Here is a 26,569-nt window from a genome sequence, read left to right as displayed (position 1 = left end):
ATATGAGATAGACTTATGACATGCAAAGCGAGATATGTCAAGCCTTTATTTGTTATAATTGTGATGATTATGGCGTACAGCTGATGAAAACCCCAAATTAACAATTTCAACTTACATAAATGGACTTTTCCACAATATTCTAATTTTTCGAGTTTCACCTGTATGCCCCCAAACCATAGGCATTTTCTGGAGGGTCTCAAAAACAACCCCAAAGCAATGTTACCTTTACATTGGGGTGGGGTTCCCCCCACCTTCATAGTACGGAAGCATTCAGAAGAAGGGATGGGGTGGTCACAGTGCTGATAGTGCCTGGGCAAACCTGGGCAAATGGGAAGTGGCATGCCATACTGAAGGGTCCCAGTTCAAAAAGAGGAACCCTGAAGAAGGAAGAGGAGGCTGGATGCCCAAAGTCTACAGGCAACCACTACTACAAGGACAAGAGCAGCAGGTGCAGAGCAGAGCTATCAAGGCAGCATTTGCTGAGAAGCCCCCAGGCTAGCCGGCTGGCCTCAAACCTCCTCCCCAATGCACCAGGACAGCAAAGCAGAAAGCAGAAGAGGAATATACCTCTTTGCTTTCGCACCCTCTCTCTCCTCTAGCAGGCGGTTTCTTGCTTCAGCTCATTGCCTAGTATGGTGGGATGGGATGGCCAGCCCTGAACTTTGAAGGTGGTTGTTTTTTCTATCCCTTCAGCAAATTACTCTGTGAGTCAGCAGAAACAGACATGAGAGCACCAGGAATGCTGCCTAGTTCTGATGCAATGGGGACCGGGTGGGTCCCCCCCGTGTTTTTTGGTTTTTTTTAAGGCAGGGGAAAGGGGAAAGGCAGAAGGCAGATCGCTGGCTAGCTGGCTGGCAGGCAAGTAGCTGGGGGACTCACTTTTGCAGGGTCTGCAGAGGCACTTCTCCCTCCTTCCCTCCCATGACACTGGACAGGAACCTGAGCATAGTCCCCTATTTCGATTAGCAGCCGAAGGCAAAAAGGCAGCCTTGGGCCAGATTCAGGTGGGATTTCCCCAGTCTCCCCCCTCCTGACCTTCACAGCACCACCCCTTTCAAAATTCGGAGGGGGTGGGGGCTAACAGGATGCCCCCCAGCATCTGGACTCCCTCAGCAGCTGCTGGGCCTGCATGCATCTGCCCCTGCAGTGAGCCACAGAACTGCAAAGAGCCACACACTCTGCCCCCCACCCAATCTGGCCACTGGACCTTCATGGGCAGGAAAGGGTTGAAAAGGTTTGCTGTTTCAGCTGGACCTTGCTTGAGCCACAAGGTCTTCCTCAGCCCATCCTGTGTGTTCCTGTATTCTTGGTCGGTCTTTGGTCCTACTGCAGCTGCTGCCCTCAGTTTTCTGCCCATGACCTCAACCCTGAAACTCTTTTCCTAGGCTGGTTTTCTGTAAGTCTAGGTTTTTGCAACAAGACAAAGGTTTTTGCAACAAGACAAAGATTAATGACTGTGGGCTTCTCATTCCCCAGAGTGTATGGGGTGTTAGGGGAGGGGTAATACCTCTGGTGGGGGACACATCGTGCTCCTTTTGGGGTAGTCTGTCCACCCTGGGGTCCCCACCCTGCATTCAGCTCTCACCTGTGGCTCCTAGAAGCTGTCAGCATGCAACAGCAGCCACACCCAAGGAAACAGCTTCAACTGGCTAGCTAAACCAGGTGAGGGTAGCCGGTGGTTCTTAAAACCTAAGTGACTTAGGGACATCACCTGCATGTGAAGACAGGCTCCAGCAGATTGAGCAGAAGAGATTAATAGTGGGTCCAATGGTTAAGATGGCGGTTTCTGCACATGCTGTAGAGGGAAGTGAAGGGCAGGTGGAGCTCATCAACCTGTGAAGGAAGCTCAACTAGGTGATGGAAAACTCTGATCCTAAACCTCTGCTGCCTTCTTTGGGAGAAGAAAAGGCTATAATCCCTACACAAATCCAGAGTGGAGTCCCTAAGACGCTTGGAATATGCCTTGTCTCCTGACAACTCCTGCAACAAAGCTGATGCCAAACATATTGCTCTGCTTTTCTTTGAACCACATTAGCAAGGCTGAGAGGGGGAGTCTTGCCATGTGAGCAGCCTGCACCTCCATATACACTGATTACTCCTCAGCGAAGTCACTTCCGTGCTGCTAATGCAATGGTTTAACTTCACCCCTGAAGGCGCACTCTACTGTCTCTGGAGACAGATGGATGCCAACAATAAGCTCACACAAACACACACCCCGCCAAAAATAAATAAATCAGTGGTCCTTCAGGTGCTTGGAGGTGGAGGCAGCCTGATGACTCCCTTCTTTGTTTGGTTCTGAAACTTTACATCAGCATGAAAAAAGACTCGGGCTAGTATGTTGCTGTAAGAGCTGAAACACATTCCCCATTCAGACCTTCCCAATCTGCCAGCTATGAAGCTGAAGAATAAGTGAAACTGTATTCAGATGCTCATCAAAGTCAGGAAAATGATATGCAAATAGTATTTATCACATGCAACTACAATGCTGAGATTGGCATATTTTCCATTTGCATTCATGAGCTATGTCTGTTCTTCACGGAGACTGTGATACACACACACACACACACACACACACACACCACACACGCAGCCATCGAAGTACTCTGCCTACTTCTGTGGCCAGCAAGGCCAGACTCTACCCAGGAACAAGCCCTGCCTTCTGAGGGTGGGGAGGGGAACATGTGTGCTGCTGCTCCACAGGGAAGAATCTGGGATTTCCCTTCACAATGCCACCTGTGGGACAAAAATCAACAGAGGGAGGAGGGCCCTACTCAGGAAGACGGTACAACAAAAGCTGGGCAGAGATGGTCCAAGCCAGTTTGAGGCCATGTACCACAAAACAAAGCATGAAAGGGCACCCCCAAAATGGGGAAAATGTAACAATTAGCTATTTGCCACCATGACATGGTAGCCCCAAAGAATAACCAGCCTTGGCTGAGGGGCTCCGACATAAGCACATTGGAGAATCAAACAGAAACAGACAAAGGTGAGACTAGACTTCAAAGAAAGAGCAGGATTTGGATGTGGTGCCCTGGAGCAACATAGTCAAAGAGCAGTGTAGGTCTCACTGCCTCCAAGGCAAGCAGTGGGTCTCACTGCGGGCCACCATTCTGCATGCTGATGGGAAGGTACAAAGCAGGGGTGCTACTATGGGCATTTCACTTGCACCAACAGAAAGCAAATTGGGTGCTTATCTCAACACAAATCTGGGGAAGAGCAGCCATGTGCCCACAAGGCTGCCTCCCTTCCCATGAATCCCTATCTCTCTCAAAGGGAGCTGGAGCAAGAACCTCCACACAGGAGCTTGTCCTGGGAAGAGGAGGTTGGATGGCAGATTTCTCCATACAGTACTCCCTCCTATACAGCTGGGCGGGGGGCGGTCTCTAGTGCATGGGTAGGCAAACTAAGGCCCGGGGGCTGGATCTGGCCCAATCGCCTTCTAAATCCGGCCTGCAGACAGTCCGGGAACCAGCATGTTTTTACATGAGTAGAATGTGTGCTTTTATTTAAAATGCATTTCTGGGTTACTGGTGGGCATAGCTGTCAAGTTTCGGATTTGAAAATAAGGGATCAGCAGCCTCACCTATCCCGGGGACAGTCACATGGCAGTGGTGGGCGGAGCCAGAAGCAAAAGTGGGCGGCACTAGTGTGAACGCGCGCATTAAGCTTACTGTATTTTGGAAACGCTGCCCGTGGGCGACGACGACTGTAAGAGCGGGAAATGGCTCCCACTTGCTTTGAGGCTGCAAGGAGGCGAGGTCTTCCCAGTCCCTGGCCAGCAGGGGGAGGGAGAGGAGCTGCTTCCTTTGAAAAATGAGAAATTAAAGGGATATAAAAAAAAATAAGGGATAGCAGTGGGAAACTGCTTGAAATAAGGGAGATTCCCGGGGGAAACGGGATACTTGACAGCACTGCTGGTGGGGCATAGGAATTCGTTCATTTCCCCCCCAAAAATATAGTCCAGCCCCCCACAAGGTCTGAGGACAGTGGACCGGCCCCCTGCTGAAAAAGTTTGCTGACCCCTGCTCTAGTGCTTCCACATTTTCTAAAGAAAACCTTCATAAATAACTACTTTGTAAATCAATAAATGCAAGTGCCTGGCTCTGCCCCTTATCTGGGGGCGCGAGGAACCATAGCTGTCAACCCTCCCTGCTGTTCCCCACTGCTATATACATAGCTGTCAACCCTCCCTGCTGTTTCCCAATGCTATAAGAAGGGAATTTGCCGCAAAAAAGGAAAAGGTTGACAGCTATGGGAGGAGCAGGAGGAGCAGCCCAACAGCAGAAGCATCAGTGCTCAACATAGGAGTTTGGGACAGGAAAGTGCAGATGGCAACAAAAAGCATTTTCTGCCACTTCCTCTGCTTGCTTCAGCAAGTACTCATTAGTGGGATATGATAATCAAATATGGATTTGGACAACACCATAATTTAATGAGTATATAAAAATACAGGTGTTTACATTGGCATGAATTGATTTGAAAGGGCCAACTTGAAAGATTTGGGGAGGGGGATGGAGAGTGAAATAAACTCTGCTGTTTTTCCTTAAAATTCAGCTGGGTCCTCCCTGGAGAAAACAGCAAGGCGGGATCCACTCACTGCTAGTGTGCTGGCTCAGTAGAGTTCATCCTATCCAAAGCCCTCTCCACCATCTCCATTCCTACAAAGCCTCTTGGAAGGGCAGCGCGGGTGGCGCTGTAGTCTAAACCACTGAGCCTCTTGGGCTTGCCAATCAGAAGGTCGGTGGTTTGAATCCCCGTGACAGGGTGAGCTCCTGTTGCTCTGTCCCAACTCCTGCCAACCTAGCAATTCAAAAGCACGCAAAAGTGCAAGTAGATAAATAGGTACTGCTGTGGTGGGAAGGTAAACAGCGTTTCCATGCGCTCTGGTTTCTGTCACAGTGTTCCGTTGCACCAGAAGCAGTTTAGTCATGCTGGCCAAATGACCCGGAAAGCCTTCTGTGGACAAACGCCAGCTCCCTCGGCCTGAAAGCGAGATGAACACAGCAACCCCAGTCGCCTTTGACTGGATTTAACTGTCCAGGGGTCCTTTACCTTTACCTTTATTCTTGCCTCTGATTCATCAACTGACTCACAATGGCCATCTGTCAGGGATGCTTTAGCTGAGATTCCTGAATTGCAAGGGGTTGGACTAGATGACTTTTGAGTCCCTTCCAGTCCTACAATCCTGTTATTCTATGATCTCCCAAGGGCTGAATCCATTTCATATTCTAGGTAGTTTCCAGCCCTCCCTTCCTCTTGCCACAAGGGAAGCTCTGGGGCGAACAGGGCCCCCTTGGGCCATCAGAGGCAGTGGTTAAGCCCCCCCTGGCTGCACCCTTCAAAGAGGCAGAGAAAGAGTTTACAAGTTTAATATTCATAGCTTGGTTTATTTGCATATCGTGCCATAAATAGTAGACGATGAGGTGAAATACAAAGTGTTCCACTTGCATTTCTAATTGTGCTTAAAATCAGATGTAATCCTTTCTCTCTTGGAGATTTACATTTGCTGTATTGCCATTCAGGTCTGGTACTGCAAAAACTGTCTGGAAAACAACAATAAGGTTGGAACCCACCCTGCACCCAGGAGAGGAACTGAGATTCAGGACTGGTGGAAGGAAGAGAGAAGGGCCCCTCCCCAGAGGTTGCTCTGTTCTATGAGTTGGACTAGATGAGTTGGACTAGATGACCCTTTGGGTCCCTTCCAACCCTACAATTCTATGCTGTCTTTGGGGTCCCACCTCCTTGTGCAATTTGGGTCCAGAAGGAAGCTAGCAAGCACAACATTTCAGATAAAATCACATTAAAATAATAAACTACACAGAAGGCAGCAGGAAAACCAAATGTGTGTTATTTAAAACTGGGCCCCCACCTACCCACTCAATGTGGTACCTGTGGGCAGCCCCACAGCACCCACCCACCTCCCCTGGCCTTCCCATTCGTTATTTTACTTTTAAAATTGAGATATTTTGACTTTCTCTCTGCCTGTGTTTTTTTTTTCCCCAGGGGGTTCTAAGCATTGCTACTTTCCCACTCTTTGCTGAAGGCCAAGGGAGAGAACAAGTCACAGATGACAGCCACCCCTGGGGAGGCCAAGGAAGACTGCAGCTGATGGTTGAGAAGGACTCAGCAGGCTGGATGAGGGAAGGGAGGGGGCAGAAGTTCCCAGGTTCAGCCCCAAACACCACCTCCAGGTGGTCTTAGAGAGCTGCCACTACAGCGTGGGAACTCCCAACTCTCACCATCACCCTTGGCCTCTGGCCATGCCAGTCAGGGCTGATGGGAGTGACCAAAGGCCTGACTCAGCCTCCTCCTCCTCCTCCTCCTGCAACCTCTTTCAGAAGCCTCCTTAAGACTTGGACGCTCACTACAGTATTTATCCCCCTACCCCAAGAATCATTAGCCTTCTGACTAAGCTGGATAAGACTCTCCCTGGGAGTAATTAGTTCCCTTTCACATGTAAGGATGGTTACCGTATTTTCCGGCATATAAGACGACTGGGCGTATAAGACGACCCCCAACTTTTCCAGTTAAAATATAGAGTTTGAGATATACTCGACCTCAGATTCTCCACCCGGCGTATAAGACGACCCCCGACTTTTGAGAAGTTTTTCCTGGATCAAAAAGTAGTCTTATACACCAGAATATACATTGTGGGGCTGGCTTGAGGAGCATTGGCTGCTCACATTTCCGCCTGTTCAGAGTTCTGGTTTGAAAAGGGGGACATTTTGCAGGAGACCACCACCTCTGTCCATCACCGGCCCCCACATGGCAGCCACTTCTTCCTTAGGGCATCCCCTACCCCCAGCAAGTAACTCCATCTTCCTCTTTTCCCTCTTATTTCCCTTGGGGGAATGGAGTGATTGCAGGTTCATAAACATCTTCACAACAAAAATGTTAATGAAGCTGTGTGCAATTAAGACAAAATATAAAAGACGACAAACTCAGCAAAATAAAGACAATAAATTGACCTATACAATTATACCATTACTATTCCATCAAATTAGTGGATCCTATTTCAAGGAATGCTTCCTTAAGCAAAAGTGACTAAATATCAAGTCACTCGTATAATTCCAGAAGGCTGGAGCCACAGCACTAAGAGCCCAATTTCTAGTGCAAACTAAACATACTCCTCAGGTGTGGCACCCGCAGCAGGGCCACAACCTAAGGAGCCCAGTGACCAGGCAGAGGTGTAGGGGACCAGTCCTGATTAATGCCTTTTAATGTGCTCCTTTAACTGATGTGCATTGATTAAGCCCAGTTACACATCCAAAGAAGGAACAGGTGGGGTAGGATGACTGGGCAATGTCTCTCCCCAGCTGGCTTAGAGAAAAATATAACCCCCCCCACACACACACACTTTCTTCCGTTAATCCTGCCAGCACCCAGAGAGAAATGAAAGCAAACTGTTCAGAATTCGCCATTTGTTGCCTTGCAGTTTTGCACCATTCAGATGTTCTTTGGCTTTGTGCCCAGACCTAATTTTAAACCCATTTACTAGAAATCCCACAAATTAAAGGAAATGTGGATAATGTTGTAAGAATCCTCTGGGCCAAATAAAAGCTAAACGTTGCCTGCCTTCCTGGTGCATCGGAGTAAGACCCTGAACCACAAAAGCCAGATTTCCCCAAAGCTCTTTTGCAACAGTGAGAGGATCTTGTTTTGTTAAAAGTTGCTCTGATTCATGACAGACTTACAAGGAAGGAGGGCAGGCGAGACAAGGCAGCAGCCACCCAGGCTGGAAGAGCCTCTAAGCCAAAGGCTGGAAGGAGCAACTAGGAAGAGGCTGAACCAGGGAGGAAAGCAGGTGGAAGAAAGCAAGAGGATGCAGTAGGGGGTGGGGAGAGAGAGGGAGAGGGGCAACACACACACATAGGACCACCCTCCATCCCCTGCAAAAGAAGCTGTAATACCCATGTTCCATTTTCCTTCCAATGGAAGGGGCACTCAGAACTCCCAGCTGGTGAGGGCCAGCTCTGCCCCACAACGTGGCATACAGACACGGACAAGTCCCCACCCTTGCGTTTGCAGAACACAGAGTGCTTTACAACTTAAGCTGCTTCCACCCTTGCACCTCCACCCCGGTGCTACATTTATTTATAGAATCATAGAGCAGGAAGAGCCCCCAAGGGTCATCTGGTTCAACCCCCAGCAATGAAAGCATCATAACGAAAGCATCCCTGACAGGTGGCCATCCAACGTCATATCAGAGCAAAACCTGAAGCTCCCCAATGAGGGAACTCTGGAGAAGGTTGCTTTGGACAAGGCAAGGTGGGAAAAGGACAGCCCAAACTCAAGACCTGGGACTATGGCACAGAGGACTGCACCTGCTGCCCTTCCCCAGAAGCAGGTGGTTAGGGGTATACCTCCCATAATGATGGAAGCTTGATTGGCATCAACCCAGACACAGAGAGGTCTTTCTAAAAAGTAGTGGGAGCTCTTCTCCACTCCCACAACCACAAGGTGCTGCTGCTCCTGCTGCACACCGGACACCTCAACGGACAACCTTCTTGTGGACACACAGCCCAAGGATTCAACATCCACGCTGCCTTCCTGAACCCTCTGAAATCTTGCAGGAGGAAGAAGTGCAAGACCCCACTCCCACCCCCATTACAGGTAGATGATCACCCCACGACAAAGCACTCATTAGGGGCTGATTCACTCCTCAAGTATGTCAACAAATTCAGAGGTTTTCCAGAACAAGCAGCCTTGGGGAGCAGCCCTCTGTGTGACCCTGCCCACCTTGCCTTATAGGGGGTCCCATAGGTGGACTGGAAGAATGGAGAGGAAATGGAGGCAGCCTTGGCTCTTCTTTAAACTGTAAGCAAAGCAACGGAGCTGCAGCCCAGCAAGCAAACTAACTTGTGGCTTGACTCCAGGTCCACAAGCAGACACTGGGCAAAAACCTTCTAAAAGCTTGTTACACACAAAGGTGTCTACAGTGCAGATATTTTCCTAGCCTCCCTGGTGCAAAATACCACCATCCTCGGATCTGGGCACTCATTCATTTTGCAGCAAGCCTCCACCTACGACTTACAATCCACTACCGTCCTGACGTTATACTGTATTTCATGTATGCTTCCTTTTTAAAAAGAAAAAAGAAAGAAAATAATTATGCAGAAGCTGGAAACGTTTCCAAGGTTTGCAAATAAGCCCAGCATTTTGGGAAGCTTCCCTGGATCAATATGCTTTTCTCTGCTTGCCTGTGAAAATATTCAAATGCTCAGCCTATGAAGCCAAGTCCTTTTCCTATACTTTGCCTTCCTTCTCAGGCAGAAGAGGAGTGGCTGCATAAACCACCAGGTGATCTGAACCTGGAAAGTGACCTAACTCAGGGACCTATTCTGCTGCTGCTGCTGTTTTGTCCATCTGCTGAGGGATAGGAAGCAGCTTCCCCAGCCATTCTCCCCTTAGTCAAGCACTGCCCCCTACCAGTTCCTATGGGGGGGGATTCCTGTGTGTGGAGAAGCTGGGGATGAAGACCCAGAAAAGAGGACAGAACAAGACTGAGTGGGCCCATTAGTCCTTTGCAGCACTCCAGGAACCAGTGAAACGCTCCCCACTTGCACAAGTGTCCAAGCAAGGGCAAAAGGGCCCAGTGAAATTCATCAGCAAACATCCCCTTCCTTAGCTCAGTTTCCTGGACAAAGAGGATTCAGCAAGCTCTTGGAGCAGTGGTATCCAAACTTTTTTCAAAGAGGGCCAGATTTGATGAAGTGAAGGGCCGTGGGGGTTGACCAAAGGGCTGACCAAAGTTGTTGACCTTAGGATTGAAGTTGTTGAGCTTCTTTTAGGATTGAGGTTGTTAAGGGGTTTTTGTTTATTTTACCCCAGGGAATAAACTGCCACAGGGGCATTTTAAACCAACAGGCGGGCCGGATTAGGCCCCTGAAACTGACTGAGGATCAGCATACCAGTAACCACTAGCCCCACCCCCGGCAACTAGTATTCAGATATATCCTGCCATGATGGTCCAGTTGCTAGAAATCGCAAGTATGGAGAGTTGCTACTGTGGAGCTCAGGTCCTGTTCATGAACTGGGATTTCCTCCTGCCTTTCCATTTGCAGCTACCAGATTAGGATGGATTGCTGGGCAATGGGGAGAAGGCATCTAGGTCATCAGGGAAAGTAGCAAAACAATGTTTTACACAGGTCCAGGGCTGCAGCAACAGAGTAAATGCACTGACCCCACAGAACCCTTCCCAGCTGAAAGAATGAGAATCACAGCAAGAGAGAATTTCAGCCAGGTCTCTTCAGAGAGAGAGCTCTGAAAAATGCACGTTCTGCACAGCTGAAGTTACAACCTTCAAAATTGGGAAATACAGGAAATTTTGCAGTCATGCTCAAATAAGACTGTACCCTCCCTTGCTGTTTTCTCCTTCTCCTCTTTTTATTTTATTTTTAACCACAAAGTTCTTCTCTCAGTGTTTGCTCACTTCTTAAGAAACAAACAGTTGTCGAAACAGCTTTCAAGCTCACTCGCCACATTAGTTAAATAGCAAGCATGGCATTGCTCAGCATCATGTCCCTCTTGGCATGGGTGATTCCCCACAAAGAATGCCATCCAAAGAGGGCCAGGAGATGCCTAAGAACCAGAGTCCCTTGCGCCAAGTGGCATCCTTGGGCAGCAGTTGAGTTCCCTGCCCCTATGCATCCCCAAACCTCCCTGCATGCTTCTCAGAATGACTGAGCAGCAGAACAGCAAACTGGCCGAAAGGGCAAGTTGAACCACTCCTGCTGGCTCCTCCCAAGCCTCTAACTTGATGATTTATGGCCCCCATTAATGTTCTACCTTCTTAATTGGGTTTCCAAGAACCATTATATTCTCTCCAGAAACAGACTTAACTGAGAAACCCTTAACAAAACATTTTGTCATCAGCTGCATTACATAAACGGCTGCTACACCAAAAAAAGGATAATATTAAATTAAAACTAAAACAGCACCAATCCACCCCTCCCAATACAATGGACCCAAGGGCCTCTGCTATCATGCAACTAAGGTGGGACACACCTGCCTCTTTCACAACTAAGGAAAAATGAAAGACTGCTCATCTATAAACAGTAATATTCAAGGGGTCATCTGCACACCCCCCACCTGCAAAGCTACATTCAAACACCCAGGGTTTTCATGGGGAAAACTGGTGGCCTGTAATATTTGATTACTTTCATGTCAGCATATATGTCTAATGGCTCAGAAGTTACTGCATCCATAAAATATACAGTCTCATTTTTTTCTTGCTTCAAAAACCTCATAGTTAGCATGAGATCTTAGTCATAAAGTCAGATGTAAGTGGTGGTAAAATTAGCTGCCAAAATGGTCTGCTTATGGAAATCATTTCTTCTGTGCATTGTGCCCCCCCTCCTTTCACATTTTAGAAAGGGGAAAGAATAAAGGGAATGGGCTGGAAATTAGAATAGTTGGTTTCTGCATTTGAGGCTTTTCTACAAATGGGTTTGTTTCATCTTTTTCCGGCAAGAAGGAGAAAGGCAGTAAGTGCTTTTAAGCTCTGCTATATATTGAATAGCCTGGAGTACAATTGGTTTTTTTTATAGCAGTTAGAATTTGTTTGATCCAAAGAATAGCGGGTGCAGCGGGGTGGGGTGGGGTGGTGGCAACAGCCTGCCACCATCTTCAGGTGGCATGTCCACACTACAACATGAAGTGACTCTCTGCAGCATCCATCCCAGTGGAACCCCCTGAACACAAAGCAAACATGACCAAAGCACCAAAATGAAGAGGGTGAGGAGGTAAAGAGAGTATTTTGGTACTTAGCACCAGCAGTGGCAGGACCCAGAGCCTCATGCCCTTTAGAACAATCTGTTCCACAGCAAGACGTCAGACGCTGGGCTAGATGGTCTTTGGTTTGGTCCAGCTGCATGGCTCTTCTTCATTTAGGAGCATTGGAATCTGCCTTTTTCCAAGTCAGATTTATTGGTCCATCTAGCTCAGTACTGTCAACACTGACTGGCAGGAACAACTTTCCAGGTTTTCAGGCAGAGAACATTCCCACCTAAATAATGGGTGTTGAACCTAGGACTTTTGCATGCCAATCTATTAAATTCACAATTTGATTTATTTATTTTGAGACAGCAGAGCAAACAAGGGGGGGGGGGTACCCCACACATCCATCCTGCAGCTAGGCAGAAGTCGGACACTTATTTTATGCAAGAATAGTCTGAACCAAGCGTCATTGTGATTCATTTTCAGAACACCTTTTATTATATTCACTCACAAATTAAACTAAGTTGGAATAATCATGCCTCTGCTTTGAATTTACATAACCAATTGAGATTCTTGGCTGTTATTCTCATGCTGAGAGAGGAAGAAAAAAATATTTAAATTGTATCACTGTAGATGTGAAAAGGATTAACTCTTCCCTAGTTTAGGGATCAAAGATGCATTTACTGCAAGGGCAGTAAACTAACTCTGCCAATTCTGCAGAGCTGCCTCCCCCATAGAATTACAGACCGAGAGTTGGAAGGGACCAGAAAGGCCATCTATTTCAACCCCTTGCAATGCAAGGTATCTGGAAAGAGGCAAGAATGAACTGGGCCCCTGAGGGGGAGGCAGATTGCAGCCCCTTCAGGAAGCCCCACAGCCCAAGTAGAGAATTAGGTACCTGGACTGGAGGGAGCAAGGCAGGGGGGTCAGAGGGGCAAGTGAGCATAGCCCTGGGAGCAGGAGGGAGAAGCAAAGGGCTTGTCAAGAACCCCGACAAAGCCTCAACAATCAGTTGTCATTTCTCCAGAGTGCCAGGAAAAGCCTGGAAAGTTTAGTCAAAACATTCTCCACAGTAATTTGCACTATAAAAGAAAACATTTATGTAAGGAGAAAACTGAGCGGAGAAAAATATCCCTTCTTGCAACTGTGTTTGAATTAAAACCTCTCGCTACTCTAATTCATGATGCCACACAAACATCTTATAAGGAAGAGGATATCTTCAGAGCCATTTGTTTAGCAGATTCCATTCTATGGGCACATGGGGGAAACGGGGAGGGAGAAGGAGGAACACTTATTAGTGCATTAATAAAAACAAGTATTGTGGGAGGAAGAAGGCGATCGAGTTGGTGATGGCCCAGGCTTTCATTCAGGTTCAGAAATATCAGGGGAAGTCATGGGGAGACAAGTCTGCCATTTATGACAGTTTTCCAGCTCTCTCTCACACACAAAACAGAGACCTATTTTGAACACCGTTCCTAGGAGGCCCCTTGAGCCCCCTACATCTGACACACATAGTCCACTGCCCTCGTTTTGTCTGAAATGGGCCTCAACCAGCCTTGGCATTTCTCTGAGCTGTGCTATTGTAGGATCTGGGAAAACAAAGCTTGAAGCAAAAGAAGCGTCAGCCTCGGCCTTGGGCCTCCTGCACTGGGGAAGCTGTTATGCTGACTTGATGCATGTGCCACTGTTTTAAACTGAGAGCACATATATGTATATACACACACAAGCAACAAAAGTTTAGACTGTTTTAATATATGCAACTTTTCAACTGTTTCCTAAAAGCTTTTGCTATGCTGCACATCTCTTCAGGATGCTTTTTCCACCTGGCCTGGGAGGATGGGGTCCCAACTGACTCTAGCTGACTCTTGGGCTGTGGTGGTGTTTTCGGGGAGTTTGTTGCAGGGGTGTGTGTGCTGCTGTTGGTTTTTTGGTATCCTTATCTTGTGATTTATGTGAAAATTGTTCCATTTTTGTTGTATATTTTTAATGTTTCATTAAAACATTATTCCAGCTCACATGGAATGCCAAACTCAGAAAAGACAATTTCCATTCTGTCATTGTGCTATTCTGTTGCAGAAAACAGCAACAAGTCTTGTTGCATCATAAGGACCACCAGTTTCTTATGGTGTGAGATCTGCAGGCATCTCAGACAAAAGAGGCTGGCTGATTCCACCAGAGATTTTGGAGTCCCCTGTGTCTAGTGGCCCCTTCCCCAAATTATGTATGGGACTTTGTGAGATAGTAATACTGTATCTGCTTCAAGAGAGGTTTGAGCAATAACCACTAAATGGCTGCACAGTTGTCATGGGATCTTCACCAATACAAAGAACAGATGGATCAGTTTGTTTCCTTCACTATTTGAGAAAGAGGAAATTTATAAAATCAGGAGCAGCAAAGGCTGTGGCCAAATTCACTGGCATTCTTGGATTGCTGTTTCAGATGTTGTCATTTTACATCCATAAAACAATTTTGGGAACGTCTCCCTGGACGTGGCTGGCAACTGGAGACACAATTTTGGGGTTAAGTGGGATAACAATTGAAATACTGTACATAAAAATAAAAATAAAGGAACTCAAACATCCAAGCAAGTTATTCAAAGGCAATTCCAAGAGTCCAAGATGTCAATCAGCTCTGGAAGACAGTACATTTCAGGCAAAAATGCAACTTCCAAAGACAAACCAGCAGTGGGGGAGGGGGGAATCTCCTTCCCTGCTGGCAGCTTACACCTCCCCCCTTGCAGCTCCCAATTGCTCACTCTGGGAGTTGTTGGACCTGTTGCTTAGACCTGTGTGTCTTCCCACTGGACCTGTGTGTCTTCCCACTGGCCCTGCAGAAGTGAGAGCTGCTAATGAGATTGGGGCAAAGTGTAATTACGGCAGAGAGGAAGGAAGCAGGCCCTGGCACAGCTGGTGGGCAGCCAGCCTGTGGGAGCACCAATGCATCCTGAGAGCCAGTACTGCCACCTGTAATAGCAGGACTGAGTGGGAGGTGGCAGGCAGGTGTCCCTTGAGAACCAACAGGACCCAGGCTTGTTGCCTTGAAGTTCCCCACTCCCCAAATATGTGTGTCTGTGTTCCCATTTCAGGACAACTGGCTCAGCAGGGGGTCAGTGCAGAATAAAAATTGGGCAGTTAAGATGAGAAGCGGAGAAAGAGAAGATGGTCCAAGATGCTTGAGCAGCTTCAGAAGTCAGAAATGCAGGCAGCATTAACATTTTAATTGTTATGCATCTTTTTAATCTTCCTTCACACTAATGATTTTACAGTCTTCAAAAAAACAAAACAGAAAAACTGCTGAGAACAAGAGAACCCCTCCAACGTTTAACAGAATTTAAGTCCATAATGAGAACTGAAACAAGCCTAGTAATCTATGGTGCATTAAAAACAGAAAACGTTTCTGCAAGCATCAGGAAATTCAAATTTAGGGTTGCAACCTTAACTCTGCCCTCTTACAGAGATGCATTAAAACTGGGCATCAAAGTGCTTCCAGATATGAAATTTTGGAAAAGGCAACACTTCAGAAGATCAAGTATGCTGTAAGTGGAGGACTATGGCCAAGTGGCAGTGGGGTTCACATTCAACTATGGAGCTCACTGGGTGATTTCAAGGCCAGTCATTGCCTCTCAGGCTGGCCTACCCCACAAGCTTACTGGGAAGGAAAATATGGGGAGAAACCTTGCACTCCTTGTAGACATGCAAACATGGCAGGTAGGCAGAGGAATTCACTGATAACAAGGGGTTGAAGCAGCTCACAGGCAGAAGACTCCTCTGTCTGCATAGGGATATTTGGGGGCACTGCTGGTGAACAGGTGGGCAGGATGATAAAAAAATGCAAAAGCAAGCAAGGGAATTGCTGCTCTGCAAAGAGGTTCCTTTGCTTTATTATTACTTCAGACATTAAGTTGTATGTCATGTACTTAAATTCAGCAAAAGAGCAATTTACACACACAAAAGGAAAGAAATGCTCCATTTGTCCCACATGCTACCGGTAATTCTAAAACAAGGTGCAAGATTTAGGCGAGGGGTTGAAATATCCTCCAATCCCCAGCTTTTTTTCTTGCTTTTTTTTCTTTTGTAACCAGGTGCAGGGCTACAGTTAAAGCATGTCATGAACCTTGGTGGCAACCAGGCAGACCATGAAGCAAAACAGTGGCTGAATCTTTGCAAAGCTCACAAAGCAGTTTCCCCGCTATGATCCCTGGAAGTTTCATGTTATTTTGGTGGGACAGGTTTTGAGGACACAAAACCAGGCCCAAACAGCCTTGTGTGATTTCACTGGCTGCTGTGAGTCCCAGAAACCACACCACTCTCTCCTATCCCCACCACCAACACAAAAGGGTTTGTGTATTTCTTTTTCACAGGCACCAAGCAAGAAGTACCGGTAATCCAGCCTTCTTTCTTAAGAAAGCATAAAGAGGGGACCCCGGTATCTCTGTGCCCAGAGCAAGTAGACTATGCCTGTGAGTATGTGGAGAGTGCTAAACACAACCACTGCAAAGCTTCCATTCTGCAGGTTGCAGCTCCGATCCTTTGCCCTGAAAAAGTCCATGTAGACATTCCTTGGAGCCAACTGTCCCTGGAGATCTGGCCTCTGCCCCAGTGTTAGAAACTCAGGTATATAAACTAGGTGCCAAACAACTCCTTAAACCAGGGTTACAGACACCAAAACAGAATGTCTAGTTGCCATGTTGGGGCCAGACGGCTTGAAACTTGTATTTTTCAATACGACTTTTTGTTCCTGAAATACGTTCTGATTGTGCAGATAAAATATCACTGATAGAATTCTACAGGATTAGTTGTTAATGTGTGAAAACAGGCAAGATCGAAGGATCCCCAGGCAGGCACCTCCAAATGGTGGAGATGTAAGCCATCCTGGTGCCTGGGCATCTTCACTTGGTCACTTGGCACATGGTGAATTTTGAACACTGCTCTGCCCTCCTCGATGACTCTCTTCAGGAGGCAGAGAAGGAGGAGGAATCTGAAGAGGAGGAGCCTGCCTCTCCTCTCAATTCATGGGGCTCTTGACAGGTAGGACAGGATGAAAATTTTAGAAGATTTCATTCTGTGACCCAAGAGCAGAGAAAATTTATTATTATTGTTATTATTATTATTATTATTATTATTATTATTATTAAATAAATAATAATATCAAGACTAATAATACTGGAAGAGTATTATTTATGCATTTTACTGAAAAGCTTCAAACCCTTTGGATGAAGCAGAAAATATGCATGAATAAATAAAAGGCAGGCTGACCTAGAAAAGACATTGCTCAGATTTCTCCCTCCTTCAGAAATTTCTCTTGCATGGCAAACTTAAATGGCTGAAGTAAATGTGTGCATTGAAAAAGGGGTGGGGGGGACTTGATAAGGATCTGTGAGCTTCCAGGACATATGGGTTTTGAGACCAGGGAGATAAGAAACACAAGAGTAATTGCTTCACTGTTTGGAGATGGAGCTTTCAGGCTCCCCCTGAATGCCAAAGGCAGCTGCTCCTAGCCCTGCAGCAACCTGGATCACAGCTGTACTAAGCCTCAGGATCATGTTTTATATGGGCAGCTTCTACTTCCATCCCACTTTGCAGGCAGTGAGCCATGTGCTCAAGAGGTGAAAGGTCACTTGTTTGTGGTCTTGCCTAGGAAGGCCTGGCCCCAACTTTGGGCCAAATCACAGGTCCCAACAAACATCAGGGAACAACAGTTCCAAGAGTGGAGGCAGTTTCCCCCCTGACAAGCAAGCTGGGTCATGGAACAAAACATTACACATGATTTACTGTATTTACTCAAATGCAATGCACACCTTTTTTGGCCAAACTATGTCTTGAAAATTAGGGTGCACATTAGGTTTGATGGTGCATTTACATTCACCACAAATACTTTTTTGGTAGGTTTTTAAAATGGAGGTGCATTGTGCATTAGATTCACATAAATACAGTAATCACTATGAAGAAAGATGTATATTTTTGTGACTTCCCTTTGAAAAATTAAACAAAATGAAGAAGAAGAAGAAGAAGAAGAAGAAGAAGAAGAAGAAGAAGAAGAAGAAAAGGAATACAGCCTTGGCTAATGAATCACAGTTCCCAGCAAATGAGCACTGGCAAGTGACACAGTGAAATATGCCTGCAGCAAGGGAGAAACATATTTTGCAAATGATCTCAATGGAAAGAAAAACCTGGGCTGGCCTTGGATTTGCTACAAAAAATTGGCACAGAGATTATCAAAAGCCTTGTCACTGGGATGTAATGGCAGGTCAGATGGGGAAGGAAAGGACCCTGGGAGGTTTGTGCTCTCTTGTTAGCTGGCTGAACAATCACTCTCCTGATTACTAATCATGTTTTAATTTCCACATTTGAAATGGCTTCATTCAAATCTTGTTAGCCAAGCACCCCTAAAACAGGAGATAAACTGGGCTGTCAAGATCGAGCCCCACAGAAAGAAGAGTCAACTCACAACAAGGCAAATGTTAAGCCAGCAATTTGCACAAGATGCTCTCAGATGGCCTCAGAGACACCAGCAGAGTTTAAGAGAGGAATTAGCAAAAATGTACAATTCTCTCTGCAGCCATCTGCTGTTGCATAGAACTTAAACAAGGCAAGGGAAGAAGTAATAACACGAGGTACAAGCCACTAGTTGAAGGGAAAAGCACAGCCCTTCATTTCCATCGCTGCCTCCTTTTACTCCCCATATTTGGTGGTGTCTGTCAGCACCAAGTGCTGCTTAGGACTGCCCTTGATGACTGCCCCAAAGTCACAACTGGAGCAGACCTGAGCCACTAGCTCTTGACTGGGTGGAGCACCAGAATGTGAATGATGCTCCTTCTAGCACCTCCACATTTCTACCACTAGATAAGTGGGGCCAAGCATACTTCATAGGATCACGTCTGCCACTGGGCCCCATTAAGGCCTCCAGGGCACACAGCAGGGGTTCTGAAGCTACACCCATCCACTGTGGAGGCTGAGCACCTGCTAAAAATGGTGCAGGTCTTTGCTCTTTAACTTCATCTGGCTTCTGATGACTCTGGGTTAGGGAACAAAGGAGGGAACAAATGCACCAGAGTGGGATCTCTTCCAGTAGCACCACCAGCACCACCCTTGCCCTGTTGCACAAGTATCATTTTCCTTGCATCTGAAACTGTGAGCAATACCCCAAAGCTACCCCTCCAACTTTTTTTTTTAAAGAAAAAACAATTTTATTGGTTTCTGAACAAATACAAATACAATAACCATTAAATACTTAACCAGCAGTACAACTTCATTTTCCCCAGAGACCACACAACAGCTGGAGCCTAAACATTTAGAAGCAAAACCCACAGAATGAAGAAGCATGTTTGGATGGCAAGCTTGGACACAAATCTAAAGCCAAAAGCCCAGGAAAACATCACATCCAAACAGCCCCCAGTGAAGAAATCACTCTTTCCTTCAGAGCTAGGAGAAAATATTTCTATATTACTAAGTTGAAGGTAATAAAAGAGAGAGTTGTCATCCTTGGGAAAACTCTCCTCACTCTACACATATTACTACAATTTGGCACCATTTCTGCTTTAAAAACCTTTAAAGTGAAATTTGAAGTGTACCTTTATTTGAAGCCTTGCATAACACTTCATGACCCTAATGGAGACCTAAGTCCATAAAAACTATAAACTTGTGCCAGAAAACTCCACGTTGTTCCTGAAACCAACAATTCAGGGCTCAGGAGTGTCTCCTCTGTACAGGTTGAGGACAGGTATGTTTGTTAAGGACTTTCAGAAATTGTTAAAATCACCCTATAAACACAAACTGTGAATGCTGCTAAAATCATAAGAGTCAGGCCCAGAAACTGCATGACAGGAAAATATTTCGCTCAGGCAGCAGAATACTAATTCATAGGAGCAGCTTTGACAGGAAGAGAACAGCCATAAATTCCACTCTGTTTACCAAATTCAACTTCAACTGCTCTTTAATATTTCAGTTAGCAAAAGGTAAGAGCATGTACCAGCTCATCAATTCCTCATGTCACAAGACCAACCCTGGGCATGCAGCCAGGGCATCAATCCGCACAGCCCTGCAAAATGCCTCCCAAAGAGGAGGAAACACACAAGTCAGTCTCCCAATTAACGGAGCAGCATGTAATGGATCCACGTCATTTTTAAGTGCTTCTGTACTTTGCTGCCGCAGCACAGACACTCACGTACTGGAGTTCAGTGCCCCCCTCCTCCTCTTCACAGAAGCTGAACCATTTGGAGGAGTCCTGGGGCACCAAATGCATTTTAACCACAGCATGTTCAGGAACACACCTGCACTGGGAAAGGCACTTATCTGGCTTGGAATCCAAGAAAACACACACACACACACACACACACACACACACACCTGCTGAGGTCAGGAAGTATATTCTTGATCAACTTGGACAATACACAACACTATCAAATTCTAACAGCTCTCCTCCTGCCCTTCCTAAACAAACTTCCATTTATGTGCCTCACCATCTTCTCAGACGGTGCACCACTGCTCCTAAACTAAAATCAGGTATTCATTAAAACAAAACAGTCTTAAGAAATTCTGAGAAGTCATTTTCCCATGAGGCATACCGGTATACACTGACCATAGGGGAGCAGAATCACACCTGCTGGCCAGTCTGGCCCACCAACAGCAAATTTTGAGGAAGCCACTTCCATCCGAGGGTGTAAAGAGATTTGGAGAGAAAGACTAAGAAATGAAAAAACAACATATTTCTACTCCAGTTGTCAAATAATTTTCAATAAAGAAACCAATCTTTTAAAACTGCCCAACATAGGAAAATTCTTCAATAACACCAAGGTTACTTTTCTTGAAAAGCACCAGTGTCTACCAGTTGCCCCATCTCCTCTCTAGTCCACCTCCAACAACACAGTTTCTTACACTGAGAATCTTTTTATCTGCACATCTTTGGAACCAAGAACACAGACCCCTCTGCAAAGTCCTCAAATGTCTGACAGAAGCAAAGACCCGCAGGCTCCTGTGCCCTTGAGGGTGCATTTGCCAGGTGTGTCCTGGCAACACCTGCCAAAATCCTCCTCCTTCTCTAAAAGCATTTAAAGTGCAAGGTCCATCAAAATGCTGAGGTAAGAAATATCCAAGCAGCTCACCTCAGTAAAGGAGGAGGAAGTAAGTGTGTGTGTGTGTGTGTGTGTGTGTGTGTGTGTGTGTGAGAGAGAGAGAGAGAGAGAGAGAGAGAGAGAGAGAGAGAACCTTCTTCCCCAAAAGCAAATATCACAAGTCCTCTGGCTCGTTCTAGCCTTTGGAAACTTACACCATCCTGCCCTGCAAAGTGACAGCCAATAAGCCATTTTGCTCGCTGACCATCTCGTGCACCCAATATCCAGGTGCTCTGTTAATTTTATTAACATACTGAGCTAATTGTATTCAAAGCAGAATCTACCACACATAACCCATCAAAGAATTCTTACAGTTGGGGGGGGGGGGCGTGTGCAGGTGAAGAGAATCAGAAGAGAACTCCTGTACCAATGAGGACCACTTCCCTCACCCCAGAAAGGGATGCAACAGGTATAGAGGGCAGCTCCTTCTGTCTGCATCCCCCTTCTTCCAGCAAAGAGAAGGATTGAGGGATGGTCTCCAAGAGGAACACTTACCAGTTGTGGGCTGTCTGGAGCCGCTTGTCTTTTCAGGGGCCCTGAGACAGGGGGTGCCGCTCCCCCTTCCCAGACCTTGACACTTAACTGGCAAGGAGGTGCTCAGCTGGCAGAGCAGGCAGGTGCAGAGGCGTCAGGGGAAAGAGTCCTAAATTGCCCCCCATCCCCCTACAAAAAGAGAATGGAATTTGCGGTGTCTCTCTTCAAAGAGCAGATGTGGAGGGGCGCAAAAGCAGGGGCGAGATAGGCGACTGTCGGGGAGGGGGGAAGCAGGTGCTGCTGCTCTCCAACACCCAGCAGCCCCCGCGGCCAGAGGAGAGGCGGGAGAAGCAGCACCTGGACAACAAGCACCCAGGTGTCCCCAACCCGCACCCCAGGCCACGCCCTCTCTTTAAAGAGGCATGAAAGCCCCCAACCCCCAGGGTTCCCCACGCGTTCAGCAGCCTGGCTCCCAGCAGACACAGTCGTCCTAGACCACTTTGCGAAAAGGACAAGCCGTGCTCGAGTTTGGGTCCCCCCCTTCCAGATTTCCCTTCATACGGGGGAATGCGAAGAGGAAATCATCAGTGTCGCTGGGGAGTCTCCGAAAGACAGTCTTTCTACTATCCTGTCCTGTCCACTTCTAGGGGGTGAGGAAGACTCGGGTGACATAAGAGGGGGAAGGGGGCGCAGGGCAGTGCCGGGGAGGTTGGCAGCTGACGCCCTCTCCCCACTCGGTGCGCCAGAGCAAGCGGGATTGAAGGAGGGGAGAGAGAGAGAGAGACCCCCTTTTCCCCTCCCTCCTGGGGAAAGGTAAGACTGGAGGCGGACGGCTTACCTGTGGGGCCGGCGGCGGGGCCCTCCTCCCCCTCCTCTTCCCTTCCTTCCTTCTTCCCCGGCGGCAGCTCCTCCCGGCTGGAGGCAGGAAGTGATCGTGGAGGAGGAGGGGGGAGGCAGGCAGGCGCGGGGGGGGGGGCGTCCAGCCCTCTACCCGCTCAGCCCTACAACACTGACGGGGTGTGGGGGGGTGGCTCACACACACACACCAGTTTTAGTTACTGGGGGGAGGGGGGCTCCCGAGGGGGAAGGGAGCCTCCCCGCCCCGGCCATAGAAGAGAAAGGGGTTTCAAAACTGCCTGAACAGAGAGAGGTGAGGGAATATCCTGGCTAGAAAGACCTCAAGGAGTTACCAACCTAATAAGAATAATATGCACCCATTGCTAGTACTAAGAGCAGAGCCACTGAGTGTGATGGATGTGCCTCAACTTAGATGTATTGCTTTCAATGGTTCTACTTTGAGGAGAACTTTGTTGCCTACAATGCAGTTTGTGTGTATATGTGTTGTAGAAACCTCCCTCAAGCAGATCCCAGATGAAGAGAGTCACATTTCCATGCAGGGTACAACTTTTAAAACCGAACTTAACAGTCGCTTTATTTTCATCATCTTAAAACCTTATGACCCTATAAAAATTAATAAGGTGAGTTATTTAATCCACTCTCTGTGCCTAACTTACCCGGTACCTCACAGGGTTGTTGTGAGGATAAAATGGAGGAGGGGGGAAAGTGTATAGGCACACTTGAGCACCTTTATTTATTAATTAAAATATTTATATACTGATGTGTCATGGAAATATATGGATTTACAACAATATAAAACCATACAGTAAAATAAAAATAATAATAATAAAAGCAGAATAATTTCCTTGGAGAAAAGGAGGTGGGATAGAAAGCAATAAATAAATAACTACCATCACCACTCCATCAAAGGAAAGTGCTTACTTGGCATCAAAAAGATAGCAAGATTTGCACCAGGAAGGCCTTACAGAGGGGGGTGGATCCCATGACCACCACCACCCATCTTTTGCTTCCAAATCAGAGGAGAAAGAGGCAGCAATTGTAAGCCCCCCCCCCAAAAAAAGCGTTTTGCCCTTTTTCTGCCTCTGGGTAGTCCCCTGCCCCATCCAAGCAGCCTCCATGTGTGGTCACTTGGGAATAGGACCAGAAATGAGAAAAGTAGACATGCACATGGTCGTTTACTGTATTTTTCTGTGTACAGTGGTACCTTTGGTTATAAACACTTCGGGTTACAGACTCCACTAACTTGGAAGTTAAGAACTTTGCCCCAGGATGAGAACAGAAATCGCGCGGTGGCAGCAGGAGGCCCCATTAGCTAAAGTGGTACCTCAGGTTAAGAACAGTTTCAGGTTAAGAACAGAACTCTGGAACAAATTAAGTTCATAACCAGAGGTACCACTGTATAAAACTAGGGGGGGGGGGGTTACAAAAAAAAATACGTTTAAAATTGGGGATCGTTTTATATACAGGTAGTGCTGAGAGGTGTTTTCTTAATTTGGAGTCCCCCAAAACGGAGCATCTTATACATGGAAAAATATGGTACATAGCTTGATACAAATTCAGAAATAATTACGTTACGATCAGATAAATGTTGATGATGTGGATTAAATAAAGCAGACCATATACACATTTTTGGAATTATTCTCAAATAGAAATACCCTTGAAATCTGTTCAGGCTAATAATATATCTGATATGTTAGGATATCATATGACTAAACTAACTTATCAAACCCATATGACTAAACTAACATCAAAAAGGGGGGGGGGATACATGCAAACCAGCCTAACAGGTTCATGGGGAAATAGGCATTTTTTGTAATGTTTTAGAACAGTAAGCCCAAGCATCATGTACAACTTATGCTGCTTTCAGCCTTCCATTACAGGATTTATTTATGCTCCTTATCTTTGGTTTATTTTATTAATAAAATTAAATTAAAAAGATGAAGAATAAAAATGACTGGAATGTAAACAGAAAGGCAATGAACTGTGTGGCCCACTAGCTCAGCCTGGTGCTGCTAACTATGGTGCAGCTTCAGTTCTAGTGACAATGAAATGTGGGGCATGAATCTAGTGCTGGTTTTGCTTCAAGAATTGTACAGATCAGCCCCTGTGAAAGGTCTTCCTCAGGAGAGGATGCCTCTAAGCACCTCTTCTCTCAATTTCCACAGTGTAGACATTTCTGCATTTCAAGCTACTTGCCATGCTAGAGGATTTTAAAAAAATAATAATGTGATGCTTCAAAAACTGCCAAAGGATGAGGAATTTCATTAACACCCAGCATTTAGAGAAACAGTGTGGAGTCACAATAATGTACTGCAGAATTATATTTTTAAAAGATTTTGTATTTACATGTAGAGAGAGCATGCCCTAGATTCACATTGACATGGTACCTAAATGTACTTTCCACATGCAGGGGGGCATTTTGATTATAAACACAGCAACGTTTGGGTCCTGGTGGATCCAGGCCAGATCTCCAGATGCATCTAGATTCCTATTTGGTCCTCCAGTGATAAGATTGTCTGCTGCCTTGTCCTGGAGCTTCTTCAGGCTCTCGAGTTCTTTATACTTAACAAGCCTCCAATCTGTAATCAAGCACTCTAACACATCCCAAAACATTTGATGCAATGGGTGCCAAAAAATGAAGAAAACAACACTTGAGGTAGGCTCCCGATCAACAGCAGGAGTCATACATGGAGTGCAAATATAGCATTCAAAAAATGGGGAAGGAGAAGAGACCCCATTACTGGGGGGGGGGGGAGAGAGAGAGAGAGAGAGTAGACAATTAAGAAGTAGGCCTTGGCCACTGAAGCCAACTGCAGCCAAAGACTGCTGTGCTATGCTCTCTCCTCAGTAGAAAGACAGTCCTCTGAAGACAGTTCTCAGCTCTGCATGGTTGTAGGAAGATAGAGTCATAGACCATCTACACACACACAGCATAGGGCCTTATTACAAGGTTATCATATTACTTTAAAACACCAGAGTGTTAACCAGAGCATCAGCCCTCAACTACAAAAAGCAAAGCCAAAATCTCTCTTTCTCCTCCTCCTTGTAGATTTCTCCTATAGCAATCAATATACATTGGACTTTGCAATGCCAATTGGGGTTTGTTTTTTTTAACAGAATGCTTGATTGTAGCTCAGAGTGACATCATTGCTGGTGCAGGGATTGATTCCTCACCCCCACCTGAATATTCACACAGCATTTCAGCCAGAAGCAGCATTAAAATTCCAAGGAGGAAGGGATGAAATGTACACTCTAGTTTAATGAATGACTGTAAATATATATCTGATTGATGGCATGACAGGAAATATTTAAGAAGGCATCCATATTTCAAGTCTGATGCTATTATTGCAAACAAAAGGGGGGAAGTAGAGGTAGGCAGGTAGTCTATGTCACAAAAAGAACAAACAAAATTAAGGAAGGAAGAAAAGGAAAAGGTGGAAATCTAATTGAGGGGGGCAAGCCAAAGCTTTTGCATTCCTTATTGGCTCAGGTATAGATATTGGTACTAATACTGAATGAGCAATTCCTTTCCTTCCCCCCACCTCATTAACTTGAACCCAAAGTACAGTATGATGCCCAACTCCAACAAGCCAGTTTAGGTATCTGGGTTTTCCAGCTCTTGCCCCAAAGTTTGATAATGGTCTTTCATCCTGATGAAAGAAGTGTGCTTCCAAGGATGACATTGGAATGCCCCCCCCCACAAAGCAAATCTAGTCCACCCTGCCCACCCCCTTGGCATCCCTGATGGGTAGCCATGTAACCTCTGCTAAAGAAACTTTTGACAAAGAACAGTCCACCACCTTCCAATGTCACTTTTTTCACTATCAAACAGCTCCTGCCGTTAGAAAAAAACATCTCAAAATCCTTCAAATAATTGATGCTGTCTGTCTATTATCTGGCCTTGGTGCAAAAGCAGCAGTGGCCCTTCCGGTGTAGCCTTCACCCAAGGTCTGGTACTCAAAGGTAGACTATGCCACAACATGGAGGTTCCCCACCCCAAACCCAAAACTACAACTAATGGCAAAATCCATATAGGATAGGTCTACTCAGGGGCGTAGCAAGGGGGGTGGGGGGCAGGCTGCCCCAGGTTCCATAATGGAGGGGGTGACAAATTATCAAGGAACATTTTTTTTAAAAAATAAAATTTGAATTTTTTTTTAAATGCCTGCGCCGAAGGTCTTATCTTACTATACTAGGGATTATATAGCTATATATGAAATTTCATGCATATCAGTTAATATCTTGACCCTCCTCCACCAAAATAGCTGTTCACTTGGCTGTTTTCCTATGTCATGAAGGCTGAAATTTCAGTTCAGGGAGCATTTACTGTTCCCAACCCTACCCCGTGGAAAGCCATCTAATTAGACTTTAATCTGATGTTGAGATATTTTTAGGAGGTAATTTAATTAT

The 26,569-nt window shown here is 46.2% G+C and overlaps 1 protein-coding gene across 3 annotated transcripts in view; it reads right to left on the bottom strand.

The window, feature by feature from the left end:
- NACC2 (NACC family member 2) overlaps positions 1-26,569 on the bottom strand; it is a 55,029-nt gene that overhangs the window by 17,952 nt on the left and 10,508 nt on the right. The window contains exon 1 of one of the 3 annotated variants that reach the window (XM_033138373.1): positions 22,140-22,191. The exons of 1 other annotated variant lie outside the window; for it this stretch is intronic. The gene's annotated coding sequence lies outside the window, so the exon portion shown is untranslated. Of the gene's footprint in view, positions 1-21,322; positions 21,384-22,139; positions 22,192-26,569 lie in introns of those variants that run through there. One more of the 3 variants, XM_033138374.1, reaches the window with a different exon arrangement.

This window comes from Lacerta agilis, chromosome Z (assembly GCF_009819535.1).
Source record: "Lacerta agilis isolate rLacAgi1 chromosome Z, rLacAgi1.pri, whole genome shotgun sequence".
Lineage (NCBI taxonomy): Eukaryota > Metazoa > Chordata > Lepidosauria > Squamata > Lacertidae > Lacerta > Lacerta agilis.
This window is presented reverse-complemented; position numbering and strand designations above follow the sequence as displayed.